This window comes from Anomaloglossus baeobatrachus, chromosome 8, assembly GCF_048569485.1.
Source record: "Anomaloglossus baeobatrachus isolate aAnoBae1 chromosome 8, aAnoBae1.hap1, whole genome shotgun sequence".
Lineage (NCBI taxonomy): Eukaryota > Metazoa > Chordata > Amphibia > Anura > Aromobatidae > Anomaloglossus > Anomaloglossus baeobatrachus.
This window is the reverse complement of record NC_134360.1, coordinates 188,677,249-188,696,035: the sequence shown is the minus strand read 5'-3', so window position 1 is coordinate 188,696,035 and position 18,787 is coordinate 188,677,249. Positions and strand designations below refer to the sequence as shown.

Here is an 18,787-nt window from a genome sequence, read left to right as displayed (position 1 = left end):
TGGCGGCCTATCTTATCTACAGGCGCACAACGCACTACGAGCGCCTCTACTGTCACAGCCGTCTCTCTGCATCTAGAGACTTCAGACAGGATCTGGGCCAGAGTCTCTCTTTGCCATCTGAGACTCCTCACATTAAACATAATTCCCTTTACTTTGGTGCTGAAAGGGTTAATGTAAGTTTTACTTTCCAGCAGCTTCTAACTCCTGGTCTCAGGTGCTTCAGGTTGGTGACCCCTCCCTACCCCTATATATGATCACGTCTCCAAGTAGAGGGCGCCAGTTATTCTGATTCATTCTGAAGCTTGGTCTCGAGGTGCAAGGAGCTGCTGGAGCCCTTGTTGTGTGAAGCGGTGTAGGCTTCAGTCCTGGTGTCTGACTACAGTCGTGAAGTTGGGCCTTATTCTTTTCTTGTTTCCCCTTTCTCTCTTGTTGTATAAGTGCAGCAGTGGGACTGGCCATTCTCACCTGCCTGCTCACTAGCCAGAGTTATTACAGGGTCTCTCAGGGCTTCAGGTATCCTGCTCCGCGACAGGTGCACAACCTGTATAGGGTCTGGCTAACAGTGCAGGGTGGAGCTACAGGTGAGTGCAGGAGGTGCCCATCATCTCCTTCCCTAGCACCAGGGCCCACCATTGTTTAAGTGATCCCGGTGTACCCCTTGTTTGTTGTGAGGAAACCCCTGTTTGTTGTCTATCTTGCCCCACGCCGGACCTTCACCAAGTCTGCTCATGATATCTAGACACTAGAGTGTCAACTGAACCACTCTATCCATGGTTGTGATAGACATTAGTCTAACGTGCATTATGGGGGCTTATGACTGCCAGCAAATCTCAAGAGCTGGTTGAATACTTTCTGACCACGTGCCCTTCATCTACTACCTGAGTTATACAGATCTGGCTACTCATAAGAAAGGTGTCGGCTCAATTTTCATCCAATCCCCATGCATAAAGGCCCCGTCACACGCAGCGATATCACTAGCGATATCGCTAGCAAGTGTACCTGACCCCGTCGTTTGTGCGTCACGGGCAAATCGCTGCCCGTGGCACACAATATTATTCGGAGCCATCACAAGGACTTACCTGCCTAGCGACGTCGCTGTGGCCGGCGAATCGCCTCCTTTGTAAGGGGGCGGTTCATGCGGTGTCACAGCGGCGTCACTAAGCGGCCGCCCAATATAAGCGGAGGGGCGGAGATGAGCGGCCGTAACACCCCGCCCACCATCTTCCTTCCTCATTGCCGGCGGCCACAGGTAAGCTGTAGTTCGTCGTTCCCGAGGTGCCACACGTAGCGATGTGTGCTGTCTCGGGAATGACGAACAACCTGCGTCCTCAACAATCAACGATTTCTTGAAAATGAAGGACGTGTCAATGATGGACGATTTGGTGAGTATTTTACATCGTTAACGGTGGCTCGTTTGGTGTCACCGTTTGTGGAATCCGTGACCCCGGCGAATATCGTTAGATACGTCATTGCGTGTGACGGGGCCTTAAGAATGCTCAACTTGAATGAGCATTCATTTATTTTCAAGAGGAAAAAAAGAATAAAGAGGCTTCTCCTCCCTGAAAACAAAAGGACTGACCACTGAAATCCCTACTCCCCAACCTTTCTCTTCCCCGACACCTTCAGTTGGGGAAGAGTCGGGAGACCCCAGTACACATTAAATGGTTGATCGGTCAAGTCAAATCTGTTGGATTGGGCTGATTTTCATAGTCTCCAACTCTCCCAGAGAATGTTGGGTTACTCCAAGAAGAATGGGAAACCTCGGTAAAATTGGCACCCACCAAAAACTCCCAGAAACGGCAGTTCTGAAAGTTTCTTTGTGCATTATGCCGGGATACTTTATTATCAGACACAGCCCATATATCCTTAGGAACATTTAGGGAGTGGGTTTTGAGGCATTGAAAAAGGGTGTAAGGTCAAGAAATAAAATATTTGGCAGTGCGATTTGGAAGACTGTCCTTCAAAGTTGTCAAGTATGAATCTTTTGATGTTTTAGTCAAGTCAATGTAGTGCATGGTCCTCAGTCATCATCTTGTAGTTCTCATCCCATTAATAAAGGTTCCAAAATACTCTGATAGCTCCTGGATTATATCACCTTGTATGCGGAGTGTCATAAGGCAGCACACATCTGCATCCTGAGGAAAGCACGGAAACAATGCTATTGTGTGAGTCAGAGACCAGATAAACCTTAGTAGGCAAAAAATGTAACACTACTGTCACGGTCGTCTCTCTGCTATATGAGACTAGTGCCAGATTCAGGACTTGAGAGTCATTTTCCATTCTTGACTCTCAATATTAGACATTTTTTTTTCTTTCCTTTGGCAGTTGTAGGGTTAATGTCAGTATTACTTGCCAATAAGCAGGCCTATTACCAGCTCAGGTGTTTCCGGTTTGGGACCACTTCCAGTCCCTTTATATACTGTCTACTACCAGCAGAGGGTGCTGGTTATTCTCTTTGTCATTTGCATGGTGAGCAAGGAGGTGAAAGGAACTGCTGAAACCCTCTGTTGAAGTTGCTGTGGTGGCTGCTGTCTTGGGGCTGACTGCAGCAGTCTGTTGTAGTGTTCCCCCTGTTTGTCTTCCCTCCATGGTATGATATTTCAGTGCGGTGATGGGCCTAGTGTCCATTACCTGCCTACTCCCTAGCCAGGGACTATTGTAGGGTCTTTTCAGGGCTTTAGACTCCTGCTGGGGAACAGGTGAGGAACCTGTATAGGTACTGGCTAGGAGTGCAGGGTATAGAGGCAGGTAAGTGGAGGAGGTGTCCATCTTCCCTCTCACTAGTCCTTGGGCCCTCCATTGTTAAAGTGTCCTAGGTGTATCCCTTGTTTGTCATGGTGTAACCCCAGTTGTTCTGTGTTTTTGGCTCACACCAGACTCTCCCCTAGTTTGTGCTGTGACAACTACATGTATCAATAATGGGTTACAAATAATAGTTCGATTTAGCTACTAAAATCACTTAGGACTCGAATGATGTTTCAGGATATGGAGCCAGCGAGCACTTACTAATCATCAGCACAGCAGACCTGCAAGTGTAAACGCACCAACTACATGCACAGTACATGCGCACAGTCGAAAGCTTCAAAAAGATACAGGATTACTAAAGATTTATATTAACACATAGGACATACAACCAGATGACCTTTATAAATAGAGTATGGAAGCCCCCCACCCCACACAGACAGGAGCCAAATATAAAAAACAATGATAATATATAATGATATTCAATACAATTATGCAATATAAATTGTCCTAACTTTAATCCATCAATATCCAAAATAATAACATTAAATGTGCAAAGGCAATATAATAATCTCAAAATGAAATCATCGTAAAAGAATTCAAACCATAATGTGACATGAAATGGACAGAGAAATATGTCAACCAATGCCTCATATTGGAGTAAAAGGTTTCAGAAAATATGTTTTTTTTCAGTGGCCCAAAACCATCATGGGTCTTTTAACAGTATTGCTTTTCTTATATTAGCCAAAGGTCTTTTGGGCCCCTTGAAGGGGTGGTCTAAATCCTTATCTATTTATTGCTCCAATGTAAACTAATTTCTAATATGACTGCATTCAAAATTCCTACCCTTCCCGGACTACATCATGTAACTACTATTGAGGATTTTTTTCCCCCTACTTCCTGTCTGATGATGCTTTGTTTGAGAATCCCAGAGTATGCTGGGATACTCAAACGAAGCATCATCAGAGAAGGGAGGACAGAAACTGTGGTCACTGTCATAGCCTCTGTTCCTCCTTGAAACAAAGTTTCATGTGTGATGCTCGTTTCAGAGGCCGGTTTGGTTCCTGCTGGGTCCCTGTGTGATTTGCACAGTGACAGCATGGTCTGTGTTTCCAGTTTAGATCAGTACAGACAGCAACAGACCAGCGCACACTGACTGTGTGCATTCAGAGACTAGCGCTACCCCCACAGTGACGTCACTTGCGGGGGCTGTACTGGTCTCTGCACACCACTGCGTACTCTAACAATCCGTGTTCTCAAGGTAAAAAACATTAGAAGACCACTCTAAAGACCCTAATGATAATAGTATGGATGCTTTGGAAGGAGATTCCAAAAAGTAGATTCCATTTTGGAAAAATCAGCCCACCCATGTTATACCATGATGTAACCATATTCTACCAACGGAGGAGAATAATCCGCAGACCCTCTCACTTCTACGGGTCTCAGAAAGTGGTGATCATGAATGTGCACTACTGTCCCTATCCAACAGGACACACATTCTTATGATCATTGTGGATCCTAACGATCACCCCCCCAATCATACATTTATTATTACCTATCCTCTGGAGGGGTGCGGTAGTGTATTATTCCCATCTCCCCAACTATTACGAACGTGATATCTTCTGACAGAGAATGCATATTTATGGTGAAGAAAGCCGAAACAGACGGTTCTAGAATAGAATGTTGAAACTACAAAAAAATATTGACGTGCAGAGTCAATTACTGGGATGGGCCCAATTCAATTAAAAGTGGAGGTCTGAGATTACTCATGTCAAAGGCTAATTGATGCAGATTCTGTCACATTTGGTGCATTGATACCTTGTGCTTGGGATTTGTCCAAGCCTGGCGTACACATTATATATGTATATACAGTACATATCTGTGGGATTCATGTAATGCTATTATATCATTCCGCAAGTACTGTATATTCATATGTCATCCTCTCCATCAGTTGCTTATACTGCCACGGTGCCCTAATGTACTATGGATATAAACACTTCACATAATGCAATGTATGCTACCATTTATCACCATAACTGTGTACACCCAACCTCCAGCTGCAGCGTACGAGCCAACAGGAATACTGTGCTATTGCAGAGGTAGATAATAAACTATGGATATAGGTATCGACAGGAAATAGAAAGGGTAACATGAATTAGATTCAGGAATCGTTAAAGGGAAAACAAATGACCTATGCTCTAAATCAGGTTTTCTGTTAAATAAATATTTATATATATATACAGTACAGACCAAAAGTTTGGACACACCTTCTCATCTCTAGAACAACTATTAAGAGGAGACTTTGTGCAGCAGGCCTTCATGGTAAAATAGCTGCTAGGAAACCACTGCTAAGGACAGGCAACAAGCAGAAGAGACTTGTTTGGGCTAAAGAACACAAGGAATGGACATTAGACCAGTGGAAATCTGTGCTTTGGTCTGATGAGTCCAAATTTGAGATCTTTGGATCCAACCACCGTGTCTTTGTATAAAAGGTGAGCGGATGGACTCTACATGCCTGGTTCCCACCGTGAAGCATGGAGGAGGAGGTGTGATGGCGTGGGGGTGCTTTGCTGGTGATACTGTTGGGGATTTATTCAGAATTGAAGGCATACAGAACCAGCATGGCTACCACAGCATCTTGCAGCGGCATGCTATTCCATCCGGTTTGCGTTTAGTTGGACCATCATTTATTTTTCAACAGGACAATGACCCCAAACACACCTCCAGGCTGTGTAAGGGCTATTTGACTAAGAAGGAGAGTGATGGGGTGCTACGCCAGATGACCTGGTCTCCACAGTCACCAGACCTGAACCCAATCGAGATGGTTTGGGGTGAGCTGGACCGCAGAGTGAAGGCAAAAGGGCCAACAAGTGCTAAACATCTCTGGGAACTCCTTCAAGACTGTTTGAAAACCATTTCCAGTGGCTGCCTGTTGAAGCTCATCAAGAGAATGCCAAGAGTGTGCAAAGCAGTAATCAAAGCAAAAGGTGGCTACTTTGAAGAACCTAGAATATAACACATATTTTCAGTTGTTACACACTTTTTTAAGTGTTTCATTCCACATTTTTTCATTCATAGTTTTGATGTCTTCAATGTGAATCTACAATTTTTAAAATCATGAAAATAAAGAAAACTCGGTGAATGAGAAGGTGTGTCCAAACTTTTGGTTTGTACTGTATATATATATATATATATATATATTTTACTTTTGACAATATTTTTTTCCATTTCACAATCTGTATTAAAAAATATAAAACAGATATCGTGCAATTTTCACACTGGTCACCAGGACTTTTCAAGACTCTAACTTCCTGTTTCTAGAAACTGCACATACAGTCCCTGACAGAAGTTCTGTCGCTTATCCATGTTATGCAAATAAAAGCTTATAACCTGACTTTAAATTCATCCATTGGTTTTATAAATAACTCTTTTGAAAGCTGAAAACCTCCCAAATTTGGTTTAGGTTATGAAAATAAAGTTGCTTCAAAGCTGAAATATTGATCATTTAATGAACACAAAAAGGTCAGATTTTGACAAGACAAAAGTTTTGTCGCTTTGTCATATAATGCACCCAATCCTAGTTTACATCCTCCCCTGTGCTCACTAAATTATCAGTGGGTGTGTATAAAAAGAAACTCAGCACCCCAAACCTTCACTTGAATTGCAACTTGACCTCTTACAACATGCCAAAAATCCACCCTGCAACCAAAGCCTTGATTATCAAGAGGCTGAAGACCAGATCCACTGCAGAGGTGGCTGGCACCTTTAATGTGTCTCATCGTCAAGTACAAAGAATTAAAAAAAGATTTGAAGAGACTGGAGATGTTTTTGACAAGGCCAGCTCCAACAGACCCCACAAGAGAACTGCTCAGGAGGAACATTTGTTGGTTAGAAAATCCAAAGCCAGCCCCTCTTCCACTGCAGCAGAGCTCCAAAAGGCCTGGTCACCTCAAGTCCCTGTCTCAACTAGAACAATTTGTAGGATTCTGTCTTGAAATGGCCTCCATGGTCGAATCAGTGCCCAAAAGCCAGCACTAAACAAAAGGCGATTAAAAAACTGTGTGGCATTTGCCAAGTCCCACAGCCTGCTAAACAGATGGACGCTGGAAAAGTGACAGAAAGTGGATTTCTCTGTTGAATTACACCACAGCCGCCGCATATACTGCAGAAGACCTATTGGAGCCCGTATGGATCCAAAATACACCCAGAAAACAGTTAGGTTTGGTGGTGGTCTGGGGTTACATTCAGTATGGGGGTGTGCGAAACATATGCAAGGTGGAAGGCAATATCAATAGCCTAAAATATTAAGAAGTATTAGCTACCTCTTACATTCCCAATCATAAAAGGGGTCAAATTCTGCAGCAGGATGGTGCTCCATCTCATATATCCATCTCTACAACAAAGTTCCTCCTGGCAAAGAAGATCAAGGTGCTCAAGGACTGGCCAGCCCAGTCACCAGACATGAACATCATTGAGCATGTTTGGGGTAGGATGAAAGAGGAAGCTTGGAAGACAAAACCAAAGAATCTAGATGAACTCTGGGAGGCATGTAAGACTGCATTCTTTGCTATTCCTGATGACATCATCAATAAATTGTATGAATCAGTGTTGAGCCGCATGGATGCAGTCCTTCAAGCTCATGGAAGTCACACACAATATTAAATATGGCTCTAATAGCACCACAACTTGATTTTGTTTGAATTTCAGATTACTTTCTGTGGGCGACAAAACTTTTGTCTTGCCAAAATCTGACCTTTCTGTGTTCATTAAATGGTCAATATTTCAGCTTTGCAGCAACTTTATTTTCATAACGTAAACCAAATTTGGGAGGGTTTCAGCTTTCAAAAGAGTAATTTATAAAACCAATGGATGAATTTAAAGTCAGGTTATAAGCTTTTATTTACATAACTTGGCTAAGCGACAGAACTTCTGTCAGGGAGTGTATACATTAACCACAATGGTCTTGAAACGTTTCATGAGTGTGTGTAAAGTCATTGTGAAGGGAGGGGGAGCAGCGTCAGCCGTGACATCTCCTACTGTGATTAGTGGATCATTTGCTATCAGTTATATGCAGGTGTTACCAGTCATTGTAATCCTGCCTCTGATGATAAGAACCTGCTGAAAACTCTTCCTGGAAAAAAAACAGGATGCATGAGTCTGAAAAAGGCCCTTGAAAATTGCAAGATTACTCATTTTTTTTTTTTTTCCAAATAAGATTGTGCTACGAAAAGAAAAAAACATTGGATAAAATATGACAAAACTACATGTAACCCAAAAATCAGATTAACAATAGGTCATTTCCCGACAATCGCTTTTCTCTACGTGATGTGATGTGACCACACAGATTCTCCAGCAGCAGACGTCTCGAGTTACAAAGCGTCATCTCACAGTCCAGGTAGAGATTACTAAGAATTGTCACATGGAAAGTGACTGAATGGAGTCTTTTATGGAATTGTTGCTACTACAAAAGCCAAAGCCAATCCTCCGTCAGTGGGAATATTATACACCGTCCCCAAAGGATCACATCCTGCCTGCAGCCAATATGGGGAACTAAAGGGAACCTAAAGGCCACTGAAGATCAGTTCCATACACATAAATGTAATTTTTCTCCTGTATTGTGTATATACATTTCTACATCCCCGATTTAGATGGATAGGGCAGTACCTTTGTAGGCTCAAGTTATATAATATAATTATGATTTGAGAACTCTATTATTATATTTACATATATGCAGAGAAAGAACCTGATTTATAAATCATATGTGTTTATCTGTTTATTGTTATCAGTTATATAAAAAGTGAAATACTCTCTGTATTGATCCCTAATGATTTAATAAAAAAAGATCTGATTTAAAAAAGAAACTCCATGCCACAAATCTACCGTGTGTGAATGTACCCCTAAGCCCTAATAAGAAATTCAGTCCAATACATGAAATTGTAGGACATCACTGTCCAGGATGACTATATGATGCCTCATACAATCACAAGCTATAGGAACAACAAAAGGCTTTAATTTGGAAAAGACACTGATAATCCCCTCTGGGGGATCCCTTTCTTGTCAGAGAGGTTTTGGTGAGAAAATTCCAAATAAAAGCAACAACATTTTTCCCTTAGGCTATGTGCCCACGCTAGAATGTCCCTGCGGATTTTTTTGCCTGAAAATCCGCGACTTTCGCGGCAAATCCGAAGCCGCGGATTTGCCGCGGATTTGCCGCGGATTTACCGCGGATTTGCCGCGGATTTTGATGCGGATTTTTTTTTTTTTTTTTTCCCCATTCAAAGCCAAAAATCCGCACCAAATCTGCACCAAACAATTGACATGCTGCAGATTTTTCCGGATCAAAATCCGCGGCAAATCCGCCGCGGAAAAATCCGCAGCATGGGCACAGCATTTCCAAAATGCCATTGAAATGGCTTGGAAGTGCTGCTGCTGCAGATTTTCGGCAAATCCGCGGTAAATCCGCGGCAAAATCCGCGGTAAATCCGCGGTAAATCCTGTAGCGTGGGCACATAGCCTTAACGTGAGAAGATTATGTGTAGGGGCACAACAATATGACGCTGACGGGGGTAGACCCACTGCGCCACGGGCTAGGCTTACCCTGGAGGGGCGTGAATAAGGGGGTTGTAGCGCTGACTTACGCACCGCTCTGGCCGGGTCGCCTCCTCCCTTGCAGTTCCCCGGCCATCCACGTATGCTGCTGACTACCTCCCCTCTCGGGCCCTGTACATGTCACACAGGGTTCCCGGGAATGCACCTAAGACGCACGCGGAGGTTCCCGGGAGTGCACACCGGCCCTCCTCTTGAAGAGCTGGCATTTCCAAGAAACTATGTATTTAAGGCTTGCTCCCATCAGGGGAAGGGGCTGAGCAACACATCAGCTAGTGTCAGGTCCCGTTAACCCTGTGTTCATCTCCAATACCTGCCTTCCCATACCTGTGTGCCTCTGCTGTGCCCATCATTCCTGTCCGTACTCGCCTGTGCAGCCTGCCTCAGTCACCCCGCCTGTACCCATCTATTCCAGTTTCCGTCATCTGCCCTGGGGGTCAGGTGACACAGTCCAAGTAACTGCCCTGGGAGTGGTACCTGGCGTCCGCCTCATGGTAGGCGCCTAGTTAAGCCCCTCCAACTAAGGAGAAAGCCCAGGTCCCCCCTGTGGTCCAATGGGTCCACTAATCCTGCTTGCTGTCTCTACACAGGCCAGCTGAGGTAAGCTCATCTCCAAAATCCTATCACAATATGTAGTAGATATAAAAATAATGTTAGAAAATACCTCCAATTAGAAATGTAGTACAGTTCTCATGATTACTATGCTTACTTCATGCTCAGGGCATTGCAGGACCAGAGGTGTATAATTGAGAACACATGCTGACCTGAGCATGCATCCATAGACAAAACTTATACCACAAAAAAAGAAAGAAGCTAAAATCCCATAAAAAGTACTGTGCTGGAGCAAGGATCTTGTGGTTATGTTTTACTAACTGACTAGAAGGACCTGTGCTGATGTCATACCTATGTGAACAGAAGGGGTGGGGCCTCAGCCAACATAGCTGATACCAGGAAGCAACATTATTTTTTGTTCGCTGAGGCCCCGCCCTTTCTTGTCACATGGGTATGACATCAGCACAGGTCCTTCTAGTCAGTTAGTAAAATTATTCTATAATAGAATTAGCATAAATAACAGGGGGAGGATGGACAGGCAGGGGGCGGGAATCACTATGAATACCCACCCCAGCTATTAGATGATCCTCAGCTGCTGTCACTCAAAAAGCTGCTCATTTTACAAACTTTACTTTCTTGTGTTTTAAAACCTATACATCCGAACTGACAACTAAAGGTCTGTATAGAATCAGCCTGATAGTGCCAGTATAGCACTGGCTTTAGGTTATATAGGAAAATCCTGGTGATCGGTTCCCTTTAAAGGCGTCATCCCAGTCGACATAAGTTATCACTGCAAGATTCCAACTACTTGGTCCCACACCCGAAAATGCGGAATTTTATCCCCATTAGGGGACACATGTAGAACTGCTACGCCATTCATTTTCGTATGGGACTGACGAGTGCTGCGCTCAGCTTTTTCCAGCATCCTCATAGAGAATAAATGGGGGCGTCCAGACTATCGCACCATTTTCAAACAGTGATAAATATTCCCAGAGATTCCAATCAGTGACTGGATCAGAAAGTTATTGCCTATTCTAAGGATCGGTAATAACTTTACCCGGACAACCCCTTACGTGTTCTGTGCAGGACTCGTAGTGATCACTGCTTATGCTGGGAGCTCCGTAAACCCTCCGCAGTGTAGCTATATATGTTCTCACATATGGCTGCTCTGCTCTCTGTATACGGGAATGTGAGAGTGCTGCTGAAGTGGACATTCTCTTCCCAAAATAAGGTTCACTGGCCAATAAATACTATTTAGGGAGCGCCCCCACCTCAGCTATACCCACCATTTATAGGGTGTCTATGGCTTATTCGCACTATGACAGTCTTGATACAATGCACAATCCACATCCAGGAGCAGCGGAAGATCAGATGAAACGTCTTCTGGCACTCGGCATGAAATGACACTGTAATTTACTTAATATGCACTCGTAGCCGGAGGAAGCGGCCACCGCCGGGGGATCTGCGGCACTTTTCCTGACAACACAATATAGACAATATAGGACTTTTGTTGCGATATAAGGACAGATAGATACAACTTGATATTTTATATTCCAAGGTCCCCGGGGGTAAATCCTACTTGTAGGCCCACCACCTCACCAGCAGTGATGTTATCGGGAATCTGGAAGTTCCTGGAATATTTGTGATGTATTTCTAGTGTCTTCAGGAATGTATGACAATGTAGATGTAGCAGAGCTGGATCTGTGCTACTTTAGGTTGCAGCATTTCTGCATTTAGAGATCTTTGGGAGTCCCAAAGACAATGAATTGAGCTGCGGTGCAGCATGAGCACCCACACACCATACAAGATAGGGCCGTCTTCTAGGTACTAGAGCCCCAATAGGGTAAGAATCACAGCGATCAGTAAGTTATCATCCATCCTAAGGTACTTGTACACAATAAAGACATTACGGGGTTAAGAGGTTGTCTTTTCAAAATAGGTGCAGGAGTGCTGCCAACATTGCTGCAGAGGTGAAAGGGAATCTGTCAGCAGGTTATTGCTATGTAAGCTGAAGCCAGCATGCTGCACGGGTTAACACAGAAAACTCAGGCAAGTCTGATTTGTCACTCTCTGATCTTTTGTTTATTTGCTATGTTTGTTTAAGCAGCAGTACCCTTATCATTGCTGGGATTACAAGACATTGTACAGAAGACAGACACGCCCCTGCTGTGATTGACACATCACTGTCAATGTACAATCTCTATAGAGAGCCTGGTGTGGGCAGGGACATCTCTCTGGATGACTAAAGGTAAATATTCAGATTGTGTCAGAATGGCTGCAGCCAGTAATCTAAGTGATACATCGCTAGATTCAGAATCTCTTCACCTGCATCATGCTGCTCTCAGATGAGGTAGAAAAAAACTGCTGATAGATTCCATTTAAAGGGGTGGGGGGTGAGGCTGTCAGTGCTCAGACAATACGCAGCACACTGCATCAAATTGGTCTGCATGACTGTCATCCCAGAAAGAGGCCTTTTCTAAAGATGATGCACAAGAACGCCCAAAATCAGTTTGCTAAAGACAAGCAGAGTAAGGATATGGATTACTGGAATCGTCCTGTGATCTTATGAGACAAAGATAAACTTATTTGGTTCAGATGTGTCAGCAGTGTGTGGCAGCTACCAGGTGAGGAGGATAAGGACAAGTGTGCCCTGCCTACAGTCAAGCATGATGGTGGGAGTGTCATGGTTTGGGGCTGCATGAGTGCTGCCAGCTGTGGGGTTCTACAGTTCATTGAGGGAACCATGAATGCAACATGTACTGTGACATACTGAAGTAGAGCTTGATCCGCTCTCTTCGGAAACAGAATGACCCCTAACACACCTCCAAGACAACCACTGCCTTGCTAAACAAACTAAGGGTAAAGGTGCTGGAGTGGCCAAGCGTCTCCAGACCTAAACCCTATTGAGTATCTATGGGGCCTCCTCAAATACAGTAGAAGGTGGAGGAGTGCAAGGTCTATCATTCACCAGCTCCGTGATGTCATCATGGAGGATGGAAGAGGATCCAGCGGCTCCTATGAAACTCTAGTGACCTCCATGCCCAAGTGTCAGGTCATCAATAATTGGCTGGGTGGTTAAAGGACCTCACAGCTTCCTTTAACTGGCAGTCCCATGTAAAACAGACAGAGATAGTATAATTATGAGCTTAAGTAAATGACTAAACGACTGTCTGAACATGTCCAGTCTTAAAGAAAAACACCAAAAACGGCCAAAGTGAGACAATAATAAAATGTCCCAACACGAATCCCTTCCTACCATAGAGAAATACTCGTAAGTCTGGAGAAGTGGCCGGAGCCCTGACTGGACCTGGTACCAGTACCACACAATTCCAGTGGTCGGTTGCTATGGTTATCTGTACGATCTGCCAAGGATTGCCCATGCAGGACTCTGCTGCTTGCAAATTCGTACAATCCTGGAAAAGTTTGGAGTCCCATTCTCATCTGTCATTCACCATCACTGGGCGGGCACACAATGTTATCAGCATGAAATATAGCAGAGAATTCACAATACTTCATAGGATGACATTGCACCGATCAGCGATCGTGCGGACGATCTGTCACTTCTCACAGAGAGGCGCCGGTGCAGCTCACCCTGCTGCCGGGCATCACATTCCCACAGGTGCCCTCCTCCCCCTCCACAGCGGGACGTGCTGCCCCAGACTCACCCTGACCGGAGCCGCACACGTCTGGGCACTCAGCCTGTCCTCATGCCCGGTGCCCGGCTGTAGATGCCGCTGTGCCCGCCGCCGCCGCCGCCGCCTCCGTCCTGCAGCCGCCCGGCCCCGCGGTGACGCACAGACTCCCCCTCTGTACAGGGGGCGGGGGCCGGGGGTCCTGGGGATGGGACTGCCCCCTGCAAGCGCCGAAAACACTGCGCCCTGAGGCCGTGCAGGGTGTGGGCAGCTGGTAAAAATAGATAACAATATAAGGAAAGGGAATACAGCAGTGTCACTGCCACCAGGAGCCGTGCCAGCCGGGCAGACAGCATGGCAGAGGGAGCACCACGCTCCATATAGGACCAAGCATGGTGCCCGCCACACTACACCCAGTACCATAGGCATTAATGAGGTTGGCACCACATCCCCCACTAAACTCACCATTATAAGGTCATGGGGGAGCATTGTTTGTTTGTTTTGTTTTATTTTTCATTTTATAATGAACACTTTAGCTGTTAAGAAAGGGTTAACAATAAGTAGCGATGGCCAAGCTTGCGCCACCGCTCATTACTCCATCCAGCACCAGTGTGCGCCACCGCTCGTTACTATATCCATCATCAGTGTGCGCCACCGCTCGTTACTATATCCATCATCAGTGTGCGCCACCGCTCGTTACTATATCCATCATCAGTGTGCGCCACCGCACGTTACTATATCCAGCATCAGTGTGCGCCACCGCTCATTACTATATCCATCATCAGTGTGCGCCACCGCTCGTTACTCTATCCATCATCAGTGTGCGCCACCGCTCATTACTCCATCCATCATCAGTATGCGCCACCGCACATTACTCCATCCAGCATCAGTGTGCGCCACTGCTCGTTACGCCATCCAGCATCAGTGTGCGCCACCGCTCGTTACTCTATCCATCATCAGTGTGCGCCACCGCTCGTTACTCCATCCAGCATCAGTGTGCGCCACCGCTCGTTACTCCATTCAGCATCAGTGTGCACCACCGCTCATCACTCCATCCAGCACCAGTGTGCACCACCGCTCGTTACTCCATCCAGCATCAGTGTGCGCCACCCCTTGTTACTCCATCCAGCATCAGTGTGCGCCACCGCACATTACTCCATCCAGCATCAGTGTGCGCCACTGCTCGTTACGCCATCCAGCATCAGTGTGCGCCACCGCTCGTTACGCCATACAGCATCAGTGAGCACCACCGCTCATTGCACCAGCCATCATCAGTGCGTACCACCACTCGTTACTCCATCCACTATCAGTGCGCGCCACCGCTCGTTACTCTATCCACCATCAATGCGTTCCACTACTTGTTACTCCATCCAGCATCAGTGTCTGCCACCGCTCGTTACTCCATCCTGTATCAGTGCGCACCACCGCTCGTTACTCCATCCAGCATCAGTGCACCCCACTGCTCATTGCACCAGACATCATCAGTGTGTGCCACCACTCGTTACTCCATTCAGGATCAGTGCGCACCACCACTCGTTACTCCATTCAGGATCAGTGCGCACCACCACTCGTTACTCCATTCAGGATCTGTGCCCACCACCACTCGTTACTCCATTCAGGATCAGTGCGCACCACCACTCGTTACTCCATTCAGGATCAGTGCGTGCCACCACTCGTTACTCCATTCAGGCTCAGTGCGCACCACCACTCGTTACTCCATTCAGGAATAGTGCATGACACCCTTATTACTTCATCCAGCATCAGTGTGCGCCACCACTCGTTACTCCATTCAGGCTCAGTGCGCACCACCACTCGTTACTCCATTCAGGAACAGTGCGTGCCACCCTCATTACTTCATCCAGCATCAGTGTGCGCCACCGCTCGTTACTCCATTCAGGATCAGTGCGCGCCACCACTCGTTACTCCATTCAGGAACAGTGCGTGCCACCCTTATTACTTCATCCAGCATCAGTGTGCGCCACCACTCGTTACTCCATTCAGGCTCAGTGCGCACCACCACTCGTTACTCCATTCAGGAACAGTGCGTGCCACCCTCATTACTTCATCCAGCATCAGTGTGCGCCACCGCTCGTTACTCCATTCAGGATCAGTACTCGCCACCCCTCGTTACTCCATTCAGGATCAGTGCACGACACCACTCGTTACTCCATTCAGGATCAGTGCACGACACCACTCGTTACTTCATTCAGGATCAGTGCTCGCCACCCCTCGTTATTCCATTCAGGATCAGTGCTCGCCACCTCTTATTACTCCATTCAGGATCAGTGCGCACCACCACTCATTACTCCATTCAGGATCAGTGCTCGCCACCCCTCGTTATTCCATTCAGGATCAGTGCACGACACCCCTCGTTACTCCATTCAGGATCAGTGCGCACCACCACTCGTTACTCCATCCACCATCAGTGTGAGCCACCACTTGTGTGTCCCGTTTGTCAAAATGGAGACTGATTGTTTGACACATGGTCACTGTGGAGGCTCGTTTGTCTCCAGGAAGCAATCCTCTGAGTGAGAGGATTAGCTTGTCCTGACCAGGACAGTGTCTATAGGTTGTGACAGCTCTTGAAGGGATCCTCTGAATGAAAGAGAGGGTTCGCTTCATCCATGGTCAGTGAGTGGAGGCTGAGATACCTCCACTGGGATACTTCTAAGCAGAAGCTGTGTCCGAAACTGTGCAGGTGTTCTGCGGGTGAAACAAACTGAAAACCGTGTTATGCGCTGTGAAGCTGAAGGAAAACATATGTTCCTGAGGAGCGGTTTATGTGTAATTTAATGAACTGGTTGGACTTTTAAATGAAAGCGTTCCCGTGTGCTACCTCAAAGAGCACGCAAAGTGAGTAACCCCATCACAACGGAAAGAGGGTCAACTAGTCTGGGGACACAGCGCCCCATATGCTAGTCAAGGCCCTATTTAGCATAGAAATAGCACAGTTTACAATTTTTTTTTTTTTTTTTTTAAAGCATTCATACTAGTGAATAGCATTATACAGAGCTGGTTAGGGAGGGAATTTGGCCATACAGGTATCAATGCTGTTAGATTAGAGGGCATATGTCACCTCACAGGTTCCCTTTATGTGCTCTGGGAGTATCAAAGCACTTCCCAAGCCTCTGCCTCCTTGGCTTTATTGTCCGCCCAGCCCCACCTTCCTCGGTGTGACTTGTTTTAAGGCTGCTGATCGTACTCACCCCCGCCATTTGTGCGTCACAGGCAAATCGCTGCCCGTGGCACACAATATCGTTAGTCCCCGTCACACATACTTACCTGCCTAGCGACGTCGCTGTGACCGGTGAGCCGCCTACTTTCTAAGGGGGCGGTTCGTTCGGCGTCACAGCGACGTCACTAAGCGGCCACCCAATAGAAGCGGAGGGGCGGAGATGAGCGGGCCGAACATCCCGCCCACCTTCTTCCTTCCTCATTGCGGGCGGCCGCAGGTACGGTGTTGTTCCTCGTTCCTGCGGTGTCACACGTATTGATGTGTGATGCCGCAGGAACGACGAACAACCTGCGTCCTGCAACAGCATCGATAATCGGGAAAGGAACGACGTGTCAACGATCAACGATTAGGTAAGTAATTTTGATTGTTTACGGTCGTTCTGGCGTTTCACACGCAACGACGTCGCTAGCGAGGCCGGATGTGCGTCACAACTTCCGTGACCGTGACGACATTTCGTTAGCGATGTCGTTGCGTGTAGAGCCCGCTTTAGACCTGAGTGACAGATCAAACTCATCCATTCACCAGTTACATTGGCAATTTGTGAACGTGATTGGCTCCAGGTGCAGCTCCGTCAGTGTGAAATACGTTTTTACGAACAAAAAATTGCATTTGAGATAAGCAAATTTTACACTGATGGTAAATATGGACACAAGAATAGAAATGGATAAAAATTGGTTCCAGCACACGGATGAAAAACAGTCCTTTATTCTCATATGCAAGAAAAACATGTACAGTGGAACCTTGGTTTAACAGTAAGGGGCACTTTGCACACTACGACATCGCAGCTTAGATGTCGGTGGGGTCAAATCGAAAGTGACGCACATCCGGCGTCGCTGTCGACATCGGAGTATGTGAATCCTTTTTATTACAATTAACGAGCGCAAAAGCGTCGAAATAGTATGATCGGTGTAGCGTCGGTCATTTCCATAATTTCAGAAGGACTGATGTTACGATGTTGTTCCTCGTTCCTGCGGCAGCACACATCGCTGTGTATGAAGCCGCAGGAGCGAGGAACATCTCCTACCTGCGTCCCGGCTGCAATGAGGAAGGAAAGAGGTTGGCGGGATGTTACGTCCCGCTCATCTCCACCCCTCCGCTTCTATTGGCCGCCTGCTGTGTGACGCCGCTGTGACGCCGCACGACCCGCCCCCTTAGGAAGGAGGTGGGTCGCCAGCCAGAGCGACGTCGCAGGGCAGGTAAGTGCATGTGAAGCTGCCATAGCGATAATGTTCGCTACGGCAGCTATCACAAGATATCGCATCTGCAACGGGGGCGGGGACTATCGTGCTCGGCATCGCAGCATCAGCTTGCGATGTCGTTATGTGCAAAGCACCCCTTACTTGGTTTGAGAGCGTTTTGCAAGACAAGCAAAGCTTTCTAAAAATTTGTAACTTGGTTTATGAGCAATGATTTGCAATAAGAACAAATACTCACCGTGCACACTTCCGGTTCTATCCTTTCACCGCACTCTGACTCGCTCTGGAGGTAACTTTCTGTACATATGTACAGTATACAGTATACCATTCTACAGTATATACATCATATAGCATGCCTATAAATTTGCATTTGTGGATACAGTAATGCACTTTCTTTCTGCTAACCAGTATAGCGCATTGCTTGCAATCTAATTGCCTGGGCAGTATTCCTACCCCACATTTGGTTTAGTTCTGCCCTTATTTTTGGGAGAATTGATTTGGGGTGGGTTTTTTGTGTCCTCTACTAGAATAAAGATTGTCATATTTATATATTATTTTTTCTCTCTATAGTACCTCCTGCACATCACCAATTATATTGTAAGCTAATGTGCAGTTTAGTTTGCTTTGTTTTTTTACTGCACAGTAATGTGTATTAGTGTGGTGTAATAATTTTATATGAATACAGTACATTATTGTGTATTACTGTGATAAGTTTGTATAAATACAGTAAATATTTTTGGGTTGTGGAACGAATTGTCTGCGTTTCAATTATATCCTATGGGAAAATTTGCTTTGATATAAGAGTAACTTGGTTTAAGAGCACA

The 18,787-nt window shown here is 46.0% G+C and overlaps 1 protein-coding gene across 1 annotated transcript in view; it reads right to left on the bottom strand.

Annotated features, from left to right (window-relative positions):
• The window catches only part of LRRC8C (leucine rich repeat containing 8 VRAC subunit C), an 85,299-nt gene extending 71,576 nt beyond the window's left edge, over positions 1-13,723 (bottom strand). The window contains exon 1 of the mRNA XM_075322305.1: positions 13,566-13,723. The gene's annotated coding sequence lies outside the window, so the exon portion shown is untranslated. The remainder of the gene's footprint in view (positions 1-13,565) is intronic.
• Between the last annotated feature and the right edge of the window lie 5,064 nt (positions 13,724-18,787).